Genomic DNA, 11,406 nt, shown 5'->3' with positions numbered 1-11,406 from the left:
CCCGCCCCCCGTCTCTCTCCAGGGGAGACAGTTTAAAGAGGCAAATGAGGGAACAGCTCACAGCAGTGTTACATTAGCCTCAAAGGTTCTCTTTAGCAGCTGCTGGGTGGTGGGTAGGCAGGAGAGAAGGTGGACACATCCAATCTCCTATTGTTGAGTAATATGACTCCATGCTATCAAAATCAGTAATTAAAGCAAAGAGCAATAATGGGTTGGCAAAAACACAGAGGCAGCAATGACAAGGGAGACAAGAGAATAGGATGTTTGGGAAAAGGTTAACAGTGCCTGGGGCATTGACCTAGAACAGAACAAGTCTTTTCAGGCTTGCTTTATTTTGTCACCTCACAAAACCAGAACTCAAGGAACTAGCACTAGTTTTAAAATACAGAATTTTAATCTGGGGTCAAGGAAAGGGCTTGGAGAGGTGGCAGCTTTGAATCTCCTAAAATTATGTGCAAAATTACACGTATGTGCATGTGCACACCTTTCGAAGGGGAGGCTCCCTAGCTATTACTGAATTGCATACCAAATGCTCATAAGAAAATGGTGAAGAATCACTGAGTCCATTGTTACTAATGGCATCTAGTGGGTAGAGGCCTAGGAAACTGCTGAGCATCCTATAATGCACAGAACTGCCCTTATGACAAAAAATTATCCTGTCCAAAATGTCACCAGTACGGAGATTGAGAAAGTCTGAATTAGAATACATGAAAACTTCCTGGCTATGAAGAGTACCAACAATTGGAATAGGTATCTTTAGGGATTGTATGATTTCTTTCTATGAGGTTTTGAATGATTTGGAACCTCATCCCTACCTGGCAAAGCACCATCATTTTCTACAGAGGTTCAGGTGCAATCTATGAAGATGAAACTGCCAGGAGAAAGGAGACCAGATGTTTTTCAATTTCATGTCCTCCTGGTTACTGGTGTGCAGCAGGCACTTAATAAATGTTTGCAGAATGAATGAATATCCTATGAATCTTCCTGTTACAAACGACTTGCCACTAATTCAACTGCCTCTAGGGCCAAATGCCTTAGGAAGGACAGTTATATTTCATCAAGTCAAAATTGTAGGAGGAGCATTTTCTCATTCCATTGAGATTTTGCTTCCCAGCAAGTGCTGTCAGTTTGGCTCAAATAAATACATACTAATTCTCTAAAAAAAATTAAATTGTCGGGAAATTTAGATCGAAGGCAATCTCCTGGCCTGAAATTTAGCCACACTGGTGTCGAGAGCCTGCTGGGAAGTAGCAGCAATCCTTAATAATGTATCCTCCATGTAAGCCTCTCCAAGAACCAGTTTGGAGTGGGCTCAGCCCCATTTGGGGAGGAGAGCTGTCACCTTCCTGGGCACCAGTACCAAAGTGAGTCACAGGTTGTGTGGGGATCCTTTTCCTTTAGCTGGAGCATTAGAGCTTGGCTTGGATGGCAGACATATTTCTGGCTGCCCTTGGAGGCATAAGAAAGAAAGTGGTCTGAAATATCTGTAACAGTCCCCCATTCACACTGAAATATTAAGTGAGAAGGGGAAATAGAAAACCAGGTCAGCATGTATAAGGAATCACACAATTCAATGAATACAATAATATTCTACTTGTAAAATACTGCCTTTTAAGGGAAAAGATATAATTGGAGTTTAATAAGCTGAATTACTAGGATTTAAATTCATGGGCACAATTTGTAAATTTATGAACATGGTCTGCATAAAATCCTTAATGTTAACCTTTAGTACGTTGGAGACATGCAATAGATGCCCATCTTATTCTTAATGAATAATTAGCATTTTATATTGTTATAGACATTCTACAGAGTCATGGTTCTGAATTTTTAAATTAGCAATTAGTCATCTACTGGGTGTTCAGTGCAAGAATAGTACTCAGAGGTGTGTTTTCCTAAGTCAGACTGATTAAGCCGCTAATTATAGTGCTAGCTATTGCAGCTCTGGTCCCTAAGCTTAAAGATAGCCATAACAGTTAGACATGGCTATATTTGGCAGTGTTTTGCTATAGCTGCATTACAGGGATATGAATTATAACCTTTGCTCATTAGTGGTGAAGGGAATGAAAAGTGTGCTTGCATTAGACGGTACTCTGTAAAAACAAATGTATGTTCAGATGTGCACGATCAGGTTTTCTTCAGGAATATCAAATGAATGCAAGGCACTACCTCTTCTGAAAAACTTAAGCAAGAGATACAAAGCTGACCTTTTCAATGGATATGAATTATTTTTTAGGTATATTTCATCTGAACTAAAGGTAAATCTTCTTCCTTCCACCCACTCAATGATACACAGCACGACCAAAATAAAGCTTGAAGGTTATGGTTTCCCTTTGCTTGTTCAAACACTGTGACCATAAATAATTCTTTCATACTTGAAGCACAGATCCCAAAGCCTAACTCCATGTTCCCTCAGAGACTGAAGGCTCAGCACAACCCCAGATAAGACTTTTAGTTTTCAAGTTAGGAGCTCTGAAATAATAATAATAATAATAATGATAAAAATAAAAATTTAACTGAATCGAGCTTTCCTAAAAGAAAGATGAAAGTCCCAAGCCTCATCTCAAATGGTTCTGTGCTTATGCATTCCCTGAGAAGAATCCTGAGTCGTCAGGGTGAGCACATAAGTGCAATCACAATAAATTCAGAAATAAATTAAGTAAAAACATAAATGTAGAGTATGAGAGGGATTGTTTTAAAATGGAGAGCAATTGCCCTAGCCAGTTTTGCTCAGTGGATAGAGTGTCAGTCTGTGGACTGAAGAGTCCCAGGTTTGATTCCCTGGTTCGATTCTGGTCAGTTGCAGGGTCCTCCCCGGCCTGAGCCCTGGTCAGGGTGCATGCAGGAGGCAATCAATCAATGTGTTTCTCTCACATTAATGTTTCTCTCTGTCTTTCCCTCTCTCTTCCACTCTCTAAAAATGAATAGAAAAATTTTCTTGGGTGAAGAGTAAGCATAATAATAATAAAATAAAATGGAGAGCGATTTTCCTAGAATTGGGCCTTTAGTGGATCAAACTCAACAAGTCCAAGTTCTACCTCCTACTGGCTCACCCAGAAAGACCATTTTCTGTTCCAGTTTTGTTTGCTCTGTGATTACTGTGGAAAATACAAATTCAGGTGTACTAATCCATGAAGGTTACAGGAAACGTAATGACTTTATTGTCAGTAAAAAGAGAATCATATTAAAACAGAGCCCTTATTACATTTTTAATAATAATAACAACGAAAAAAGATGACTAAGTGATCAAAGTTAATCGCTAAACTATTAGCTGTGAACAAAGTTAATCACTAAGAACAGACAAACTAACATCATGTGCCTCCTGATATGATGTACCAAGAAAGACACAACACTACTACTTTGATTTTCCTGACAAAAATGCATAATCATGAAGCAACATAAGGCAAACCCAACCTATGGGATATTCTACAATATAACTGGTTTGTACACTTCATAACTATCAAGGTTAAATACTACAATGAAAACCTAAGAAACTTTTCCAGATTAAAGAACACTAAAGAAACATGAAAACTAATGCAACACATTGTAATATAGGATTAGATGGACTGGGGAATATCAAATAGTTAGAAAAGATATTATTGGATAATTGATGAAAATATATATATGGAAGAAACTCCACATTTTATATCATCATGGAAATTCAAAGTAAGGCAACAGTGAGATACTACTACACACCTATTAGAATGGCCCAAATCCAGAACACTGCCAATACTAAATGCTGGCAAGGATGTGGAGTAACACCTACTCTCACACATTGTTGACGGGAATGCAAAATGGTACAGCCACTTTGGTGAGCAGTTTGGTGGTTTCTTATGAAATTAGGAATTAAACATATACTCTTACCATACAATCCAGCAATCATGATCCTTCATATTTACCCAAAGAGTTGAAAACTTATGTCTACACAAAACCTGCAAAAGGATGTTTATAGCAGCTTTATTAATAATTGCCAAAACTCAGAGGCAACAAGATATCCTTCAGTAGGTGAATGGGTAAACTGTGGTACACCCAGAAAATGGAATAATATTCAGCACTAAAAAGAAATGAGCAATCAAGTCACGAAAAGACAGGAAGGAACCTTAAATTCATATTACTAAGTGAAATAAGCTAATCTGAAAAGGCTACATATGGTATAATTTCAACTATATGACATATTGAAAAAGGTAAAACTATGGAGACAAAATCAGTGGTTGCCAGGAGTGGAGGTGGGGAGAGATGAATAGGCATAGCACAGAGGATTTTTAGGGCAGTGAAAATATTTCGTAGCTCAGCTGGCATAGCTCAGTGGTTGAGCATCCACCTATGAACCAGGAGGTCACTGTTCAATTCTGTCAGGGCACATGCTCAGGTTGCGGGCTCAATCCCTAGTAGGGCGTGTGTAGGAAGCAGCTGATCAATGATTCTTATCATTGATGCTTCTATCTCCCTCTCCCTTCCTCTCTGAAATCAATAAAAATATATTTTAAAAATATTTTGTATATTATATTGATAGGTATATGTCATTATACATTTTCCAAGTCCATAGAATGTACAACCCCAAGAGTGAAATCTAAGGAAAACAATGGACTTGTGATTATTGTGTCAATGCAGGTTTGTCCTTGGTGAAAAACAAAGTACCATTCTGGCAAGTGATGTTAATAATGTGTGGGAGCAGAGGGTATGTGGGAAATCTCTGTACTTTTCTCTCAATTTTGTTGTAAACCTAAAACTGCTATAAAAATAAAGTATTAGAAAAAGAACATGGATTGTGGACAATAGTATTGTATCAGGTTAAATTTCTTTGTTCTTATGAAATACACACTGAAATATTTGGTAAAGGAACACAGTATCTTTAAACTTAATATAAAATAATTTAGGGATGTAAAGAAAAATCATAGGTAGAAATAGAAATGGAAATTGAAATTGAAATGTGTATATTTATAGAAACATGCATGGATAACAAATGGAGAAAAATGGAAAGTGTAGGCAATTGGTGAATTTGTGTAAAAGGTATGCAGGAATTCCTTGTATTCTTATTGCAAATAAAAGTTATTTTCTAATATAAAAGGCTTCCATTTATTGAGCACCTACTATGTGAAGTTATGTTCTGGATGTTATACATACATTACCTCATGTAATTCCCACAATTGATATATGGGGTAGGATTGTCTCACTTTACAGAGGAGGAAACTGAGGCTCAGAGAAATTAAGTGATTGGTAAGTGACAGAGAGGCCTGGTCTCATCCTGGGTTGTCCAATGCCAAACCTCGGTTTGGGCTACTGTGCTCTCCTGTTTTTCCATGACAGGCATACTTTTATACTTATGTATGCTGGTTACCACCCAGACCATTCTAAAGCAAATTCTAAGTTGACTCTAATACACTTTGCAAAAGCCTGCCTCCACACAACCAAGTGCACTGAAGTTACTTCTGGAAACCGATCCCCAAGCCTCAGATCTCCAGCCTCCACAGCCATTACCCCATCAACAAAGCCCCCTGACCAGCTGTCCCTTTTGATGCTCTTATTCTCTGTTTTTCTTGGTATTCTCCTTAGCCTGCACTCCTTTCTGATGCTCACTGAACCCCCAGCGATGTCCTTCTCTTTCATTTAAGTAAAAGTTGCCTCCAACCTCAGAATGCTGCTGTCCCTGTATCCCCCTCCAACAAAAGTATTTATTGTCCCATTTCTCATGCAACTCGTGTTCTTGTGAGGATTGGTCTTTTCCAATTTGCCCAAGTATTATGAATTGAATTGCGTTCCTTCAAAAGATATGTTGAAGTTCTAACCCCCTACAGTATCTCAGAATGTGACCTTATTTGGAAATGGGTCATTGCTTTAGTTAAGATAAGATGAAGTCATACTGTAGTAGGGTGGGTCCTGAATCCAATAGATCTGGTGTTGTTATAAGAAGGTGATGTGAAAACACAAGCAGAGAGAACAGCATGGATGATGGAGGCAGAGACCATAATGAGGCATCTGTAAGCCAAGAAATGCCACGGACTGCCAGTGGTAGCCAGAAGCTAGGAGAGCAGTATGGAACAGATTCTCCCTCAGAGTCTGCAGAAGGAACCAACTCTGCTGACTCCTGGATTTCAGACTTCTAGCTTTGAGAACTGTGATAGAATCAGTTCCTGTCGTTTTAAGCCACTCAGTTTATGGTACTTTGTTATGGCAGCTCTAGGAAACTAATACACCTAGGCTGTTCCAAACTCTTTCTGCATCAACTGGTAAAAGTCCCTGTTCTTTTAACACAATGAATTAGGAAGGGAGTGAGCCTTCATAAAGATAGTTTCCTTCTTTAAAAAAAATACGTGCTTATTGATTTTAGAGGGAGAGAAGAGGAAGAAGGAGAGAAAGAAACATTGATGTGAGAGAAGCATCAATGCCTCCTGCATGCCCCTGACCAAGAATCGAACCAGCAACTTCTTGGTGCACAGGACAACACTCAACCAACTGAGCAACACCAGCCAGGGCCGTGAAGATACTTTCTAAAATCCCTAAATATGGGAGGTTTGTTCTTCTGAAATAAAAGAAGATGTTAAGGGGTTTTTTTTTGTTGTTGTTTGTTTTTTAAAGGCATAACTCGCTACTGCTTTGGGTTGTACACAAGTTTCTCAGGAAAAGAATGACCTAAGTCTTCTCCCAGTGGAGTCCAGGAAAGATGGAAAGTTAGTATAGGGAGAGGTAGCCATGCTCTATCTGATGGCACCAATCCTTTGCTGGGTTAGAAAGAGCCACCACCAACTGCAGGTCCTTCAGCCAGAAGGAGAGAAAAGTGATTACCTGACACCCTTTCAAGAGGGTCATAGGCTGAGGCCAGTAAGGTCAGGCACTGCCATGGGTGTAAGCATGTTGACCCTACCAGCAATTAAAGATGGTTATCAAGCACCTAATATATATAAACAGGGTCTGGGGTGTGAACCTACACAAAACTTATGCTGTTTCCTGCATATAGTATGAATTATGGCACCTTATGCATTTTATGAATTATTATACTCAACATATAGTATGTGTTATTGCGTACTTCAGCCACATGTGCTGATTTCCTCCTTTAAATTTTATTCTCCAAAACTTGGTGTCTTTCTTCAAACACGTCATGATCACTCAGGCATCTATGTGTAGGTGGTCTCCTCTGCCTGAAATGTCTCTGTTTTCCTCTGCTGGAAAATGCATTGGTCCAGGTGTTGGGCCATTGCAGCACATGCACAGTATGTGTTTAGGAAATGTTTGTGGGATGTGTGAGTGAATTACTCTTTCATCCCCAAGCTGAGTTACTTCCTTCTCTGTGCTTAGAATCTCTGTGTGCGTCAGTCGTTTCCTTATGTTGCCCATCATCTATCTCTGCCATTCTTTTTTTGTTGTTGTCACCACCACAATAAATTTACTTTTCCAATGGCACTACTGTAGCTGGAGGTGCTTACGGTGACACCGCCCAAGATTTCCTGCCTTGTAGTTTCCCTCCAGAGAAACGTCTATTTGCTCGTTCCTCCCCCCTTTCTGGAAGAAAATCCACTATGGGCCATTTACCCAAATAAACCTTTTAGTGCGTTTATTTAAAAATATTTGTTGGACATTCGAGTTTCTGAATAAATGGGGAAAAAAGTGTTGGTTGTCCCATCCCCTCTCCCACCCCCACCCCCACCGGCCTAATACGTGCTTGCTGCGAGGACATTTCTGTTGTCCCTGAGATCTTAAAATGCAAGTTGAAAGAAATGGCATCATGTGTTCCTGCTGCGTTGCGCGGGGTGGGCGCCAGATACCTGTCGGGTGGGTGGGGCATCTCTGTGCATCGACAGTCTCGCGAGAGGTCGAGAGGTCAAGAGGTCGAGAGGTCGTGAGGCACCTGTGAGGCTTATCGCTGTGGTGGGTGCGGGGCGGGCGCAGGGGCTTCGGGAGAGCGGGCTGGTCTGTCCGGGAAGTCGCCTGGGGCTGGGATGCCTTCCCTAGGGACTTTGCCGTCAGGCTGGGTGACTGGTGGCGTCAGGCTCCGCAGACAGCCTCTACCGAGGTGAGACGGACCTGGCGGAGGCCTGGGGCCTCGGGGTGGCCGTGAAGCCGGAGGACCCGCTGCCCGTGGGCGGGCGTCACCACAGACACGGGACGTCCATCAACCACCGGGAACTCTGCCGAGACGCGCCCCGCTTCCCGTTCAGGACAACGTAGATACCACCGGCACTGGTGACAGACGCCGGGCTCCGCGAAGGGAGGGCACCGGGACCTGAGCACCAGACGCCGGTGGCCCTGGGCATCCCGGGAGAACTTTCCTGGCGTCCGCGTGCAGCGACACCCGCAGGCACATCCTCACGTCCTCGCACGGCGCCCCGCCTTTGGGGGCCCACGGAAGCCCGCCCCGTGCCGTCCATGGTCTCCCTGAGGTACTGCACACGCTTGGCGACAGCGGTGAGGACGTTGACACTAGATCCTGCGGGCCTCGGCCAGGCCCACTCCCACTCTCGGCCATGGCGGGCTGCTGCCTGGGGGGCGGACATCTTGCACCTGGCGGTGTCCTCAGCCACGCTCTTGGAGAAGGGCTGTCCCTTCATGCCCAGTGGGTGGTGCTTTTTGGGGGACTTGGGCACGAGCTGACAGCCTCGCAGCAGGAGATGGCCGGGACGGACTTCTTGATCCGGATGCAGGTGTGTGGTTCTTCTCCAGGACCTTCGGGCAGATCTCCATGTACATCGCTTGGCCCTCCCCTTCCACCCCTGCCTCAGGAGGAGTGCTCCCTGGCCTGGCCGGCTGCCTCAGACCCGCCACCAGCCAGCTTGTTGGCCTCCAGGAGACCCTAAGGACAGGGCTCAGGCTACACTTTATCACCTGCTGGTGGAGAGTGTGCTCGGAGGTGGTGATGACGCCAGGCTTCATGAGGCACTGGTCTGTGCCCACCAGGACCAGGATGTTCCTGAAAGGCACATCCTCTGTGGACTCTGCGTGGAACCAGATAGATTCTGAATGCTGGCTCTCATTTATGTTTATTCTAGCAAGATAAACAGAACAGTGCCTGAAATACAATAGATGCTCAACAAATTGCTGTTGAATGGATTTAGAACTTTTATTCACTCTTGGGCATCTACGTATTCATTGCACCTGGGCACCTGTGTGGCCTGTGTACTGTCCTCAAATGCAGGCCTCTCGCTGGTGTGGTTTTCTGGCTTCAGATAATGTGGTTGTCCAGGGCAGAAGTCAGCAGACTGCCAGTGGCCAGGACCAAGAGGGAGACTCAGCTGCTTACTCTGATTTAGACCCTTGTTTTGTGCTCTACATTTTGATTAGTTCAACATGAAAAGAGCCTTTGGAAATGCAAACTCTATGGGACCCTATTTCATAGACAGGAGTCTTTTGAGTTCCAGCAGCCTTTGAAAGCCCTGAAGTGGTCCTGTGCACTGTGGGATCTCCAGACCAGGTAAGTCCTCTTCCTTCAGCTTAAGGGTTCTGGGCTATGGACCATGCCACCTCCTGCATTTATATACTTGGGGAACCCAAGGCTTCCTTGAAAGGGAAGATACATCGTCAAAGAGCAACTTAAAGGGAGGTAGGATAGCATAGTTGTTAGGAGAATAGATGTTGGAATCAGCATTGGGTTTGAATCACAACTCCACCCCTTCAGATGTGCGGCTTTGGACAAACCTACTGAACCTCTCCTAGCCTTTGTGATAATATCTGGAATATTGGGGATAATAATACTTATGTTACAGAGTTTTCATAAGAATTATGTGAGTGAATAAAATATAAAAAACCAGCCCAGAGTAGCTACTCAGTAGCTGTAGCTGTCATTCTATAAAAGTTCAAGCTCACTGAGGCTTTGGCACCTTAGTCGGCTTAAGTGCTTTTTCTGTGATTTTTGTATATACAAGGCCATTACATCAACAGCTGACAGTACACTCTCACCCCCTCTCCTCCCACCTGCAACCTCCTTGAAAAATCCAGGAGTTTAGCTCTTTCCAAATGTGTGTCCTGAGGCATTTCTTCCATTCTAGGAGCAACTCATAACCCCAAAACTCTCTAATGACATTAGGAAAATTTTTGTCTATTATTTCGTTCAAATACTTTTCCTGCCTTATTCTTACTCTATTCTTTCTGGGACTCCAATTACACCATATATCAGGTCCTGGAGGCGCTTTTATCTTTTACCAACATTTTTTCTCTTTCTGATCTTAAGATAATTTTTATTGATCTGTGTCTAAGGTCACTGATTCTCCTGCCATCTCCAATCTGCTGTTAAGGCCCTCCAGTGAGTTTTTAATTGGTTAGTGTCTTCATGCTTTGTTGGAGAAGATCTGTGGAAAGCCCAGGGTGTTTCCCAAGCCACTTTAACTTGGCAGGACACAACTTAATTTTTTAATAATTTTTATTTTATTTTATTGATTTCTTACAGAGAGGAAAGGAGAGAGATAGAGTCAGAAACATCGATGAGAAAGAAACATCGATCAGCTGCTTCCTGCACATCCCCTACTGGGGATGTGCCCGCAACCAAGGTACATGCTCTTGACCGGAATCGAACCTGGAACCTTTCAGTCCGCAGGCAAAACTTAATTTTTAAAAATGTATTTTTAAATAAGATATAATTGACGTATGATGTTATATTAGTTTCAGCTGTACAACAATGATTTGATATTTGTGTACATTATGAAGTAATCACAGTAAGTCTAGTCACCATCCTCACCATACATAGTTACAATTTTTTTCTTTTTTTATTGTAATAAGGACTTTTAAAATTTACTTCTTAGCAACTTTCAAATATGTAGTTCAGTATTATTAATTGGAAGTTTATATCTTTTGACCCCGTCACTCATTCCTCCTCCAACTTCTGGCAACCACCAATCTATTCTTTGTATCTATGAGCTTGTGTTTTGTTGTTGTTGTTGTTGTTATTTTTTAGATTCCACATGTAAGTGAGATCATATGGTATAGGTCTTTCTTTGTCTGGATTATTTCACTTAGTATAATGCCTTCAAGGTCCAACCATGTTGTTGCAAATGGCAAGATTCCATTCTTTTTTATGGCTGAACAATATACATACCACATCTTTTTTTTTTTTTTTAAATTTTATTATTTATTACAAAGGATATTACATATGTGTCCATTTTTTCCCCCCGCCCAAGACAGTCCACTAGCCTCCCCTATCCACCAGAGTCTTATGTCCATTGGTTATGCTTATATGCATGCATACAAGTCTTTTCCTTTAAGTTGGGCATTTCATGAAAGCTCTAGGAAAACTGTATTTCCTCTGATGGTTCCACAGGAATGGATTAGGGCAGCCCACATTCAATGACTGATGTGAGGTCCCAAGACTTGGCTCTCTGCCTTCATTCAGAGCCACTCCAGGGGCCATTGTCGCTTCAGAGGTCCCCATGGAATCGGTTGAGACCTCTGTTGAGAATTCAACACAGTGTAAATTCTTTCTTTGCC

General features: G+C 42.3%; 1 long non-coding RNA gene across 1 annotated transcript in view; it reads right to left on the bottom strand.

Annotated features, from left to right (window-relative positions):
* The window catches only part of LOC107183851, an 18,477-nt gene that overhangs the window by 207 nt on the left and 6,864 nt on the right, over positions 1 to 11,406 (bottom strand). Inside the window, exons 3-4 of the long non-coding RNA XR_001514657.1 lie at positions 9,793 to 9,797; positions 634 to 637 (exon numbers count right to left, since the gene is read on the bottom strand). This is a non-coding gene — a long non-coding RNA (uncharacterized LOC107183851). The remainder of the gene's footprint in view (positions 1 to 633; positions 638 to 9,792; positions 9,798 to 11,406) is intronic.

This window comes from Myotis davidii, unplaced genomic scaffold, assembly GCF_000327345.1.
Source record: "Myotis davidii unplaced genomic scaffold, ASM32734v1 scaffold83, whole genome shotgun sequence".
NCBI lineage: Eukaryota > Metazoa > Chordata > Mammalia > Chiroptera > Vespertilionidae > Myotis > Myotis davidii.
Note: the sequence above shows the minus strand (reverse complement) of the source record. Positions and strands in the feature narration are given on the sequence as shown.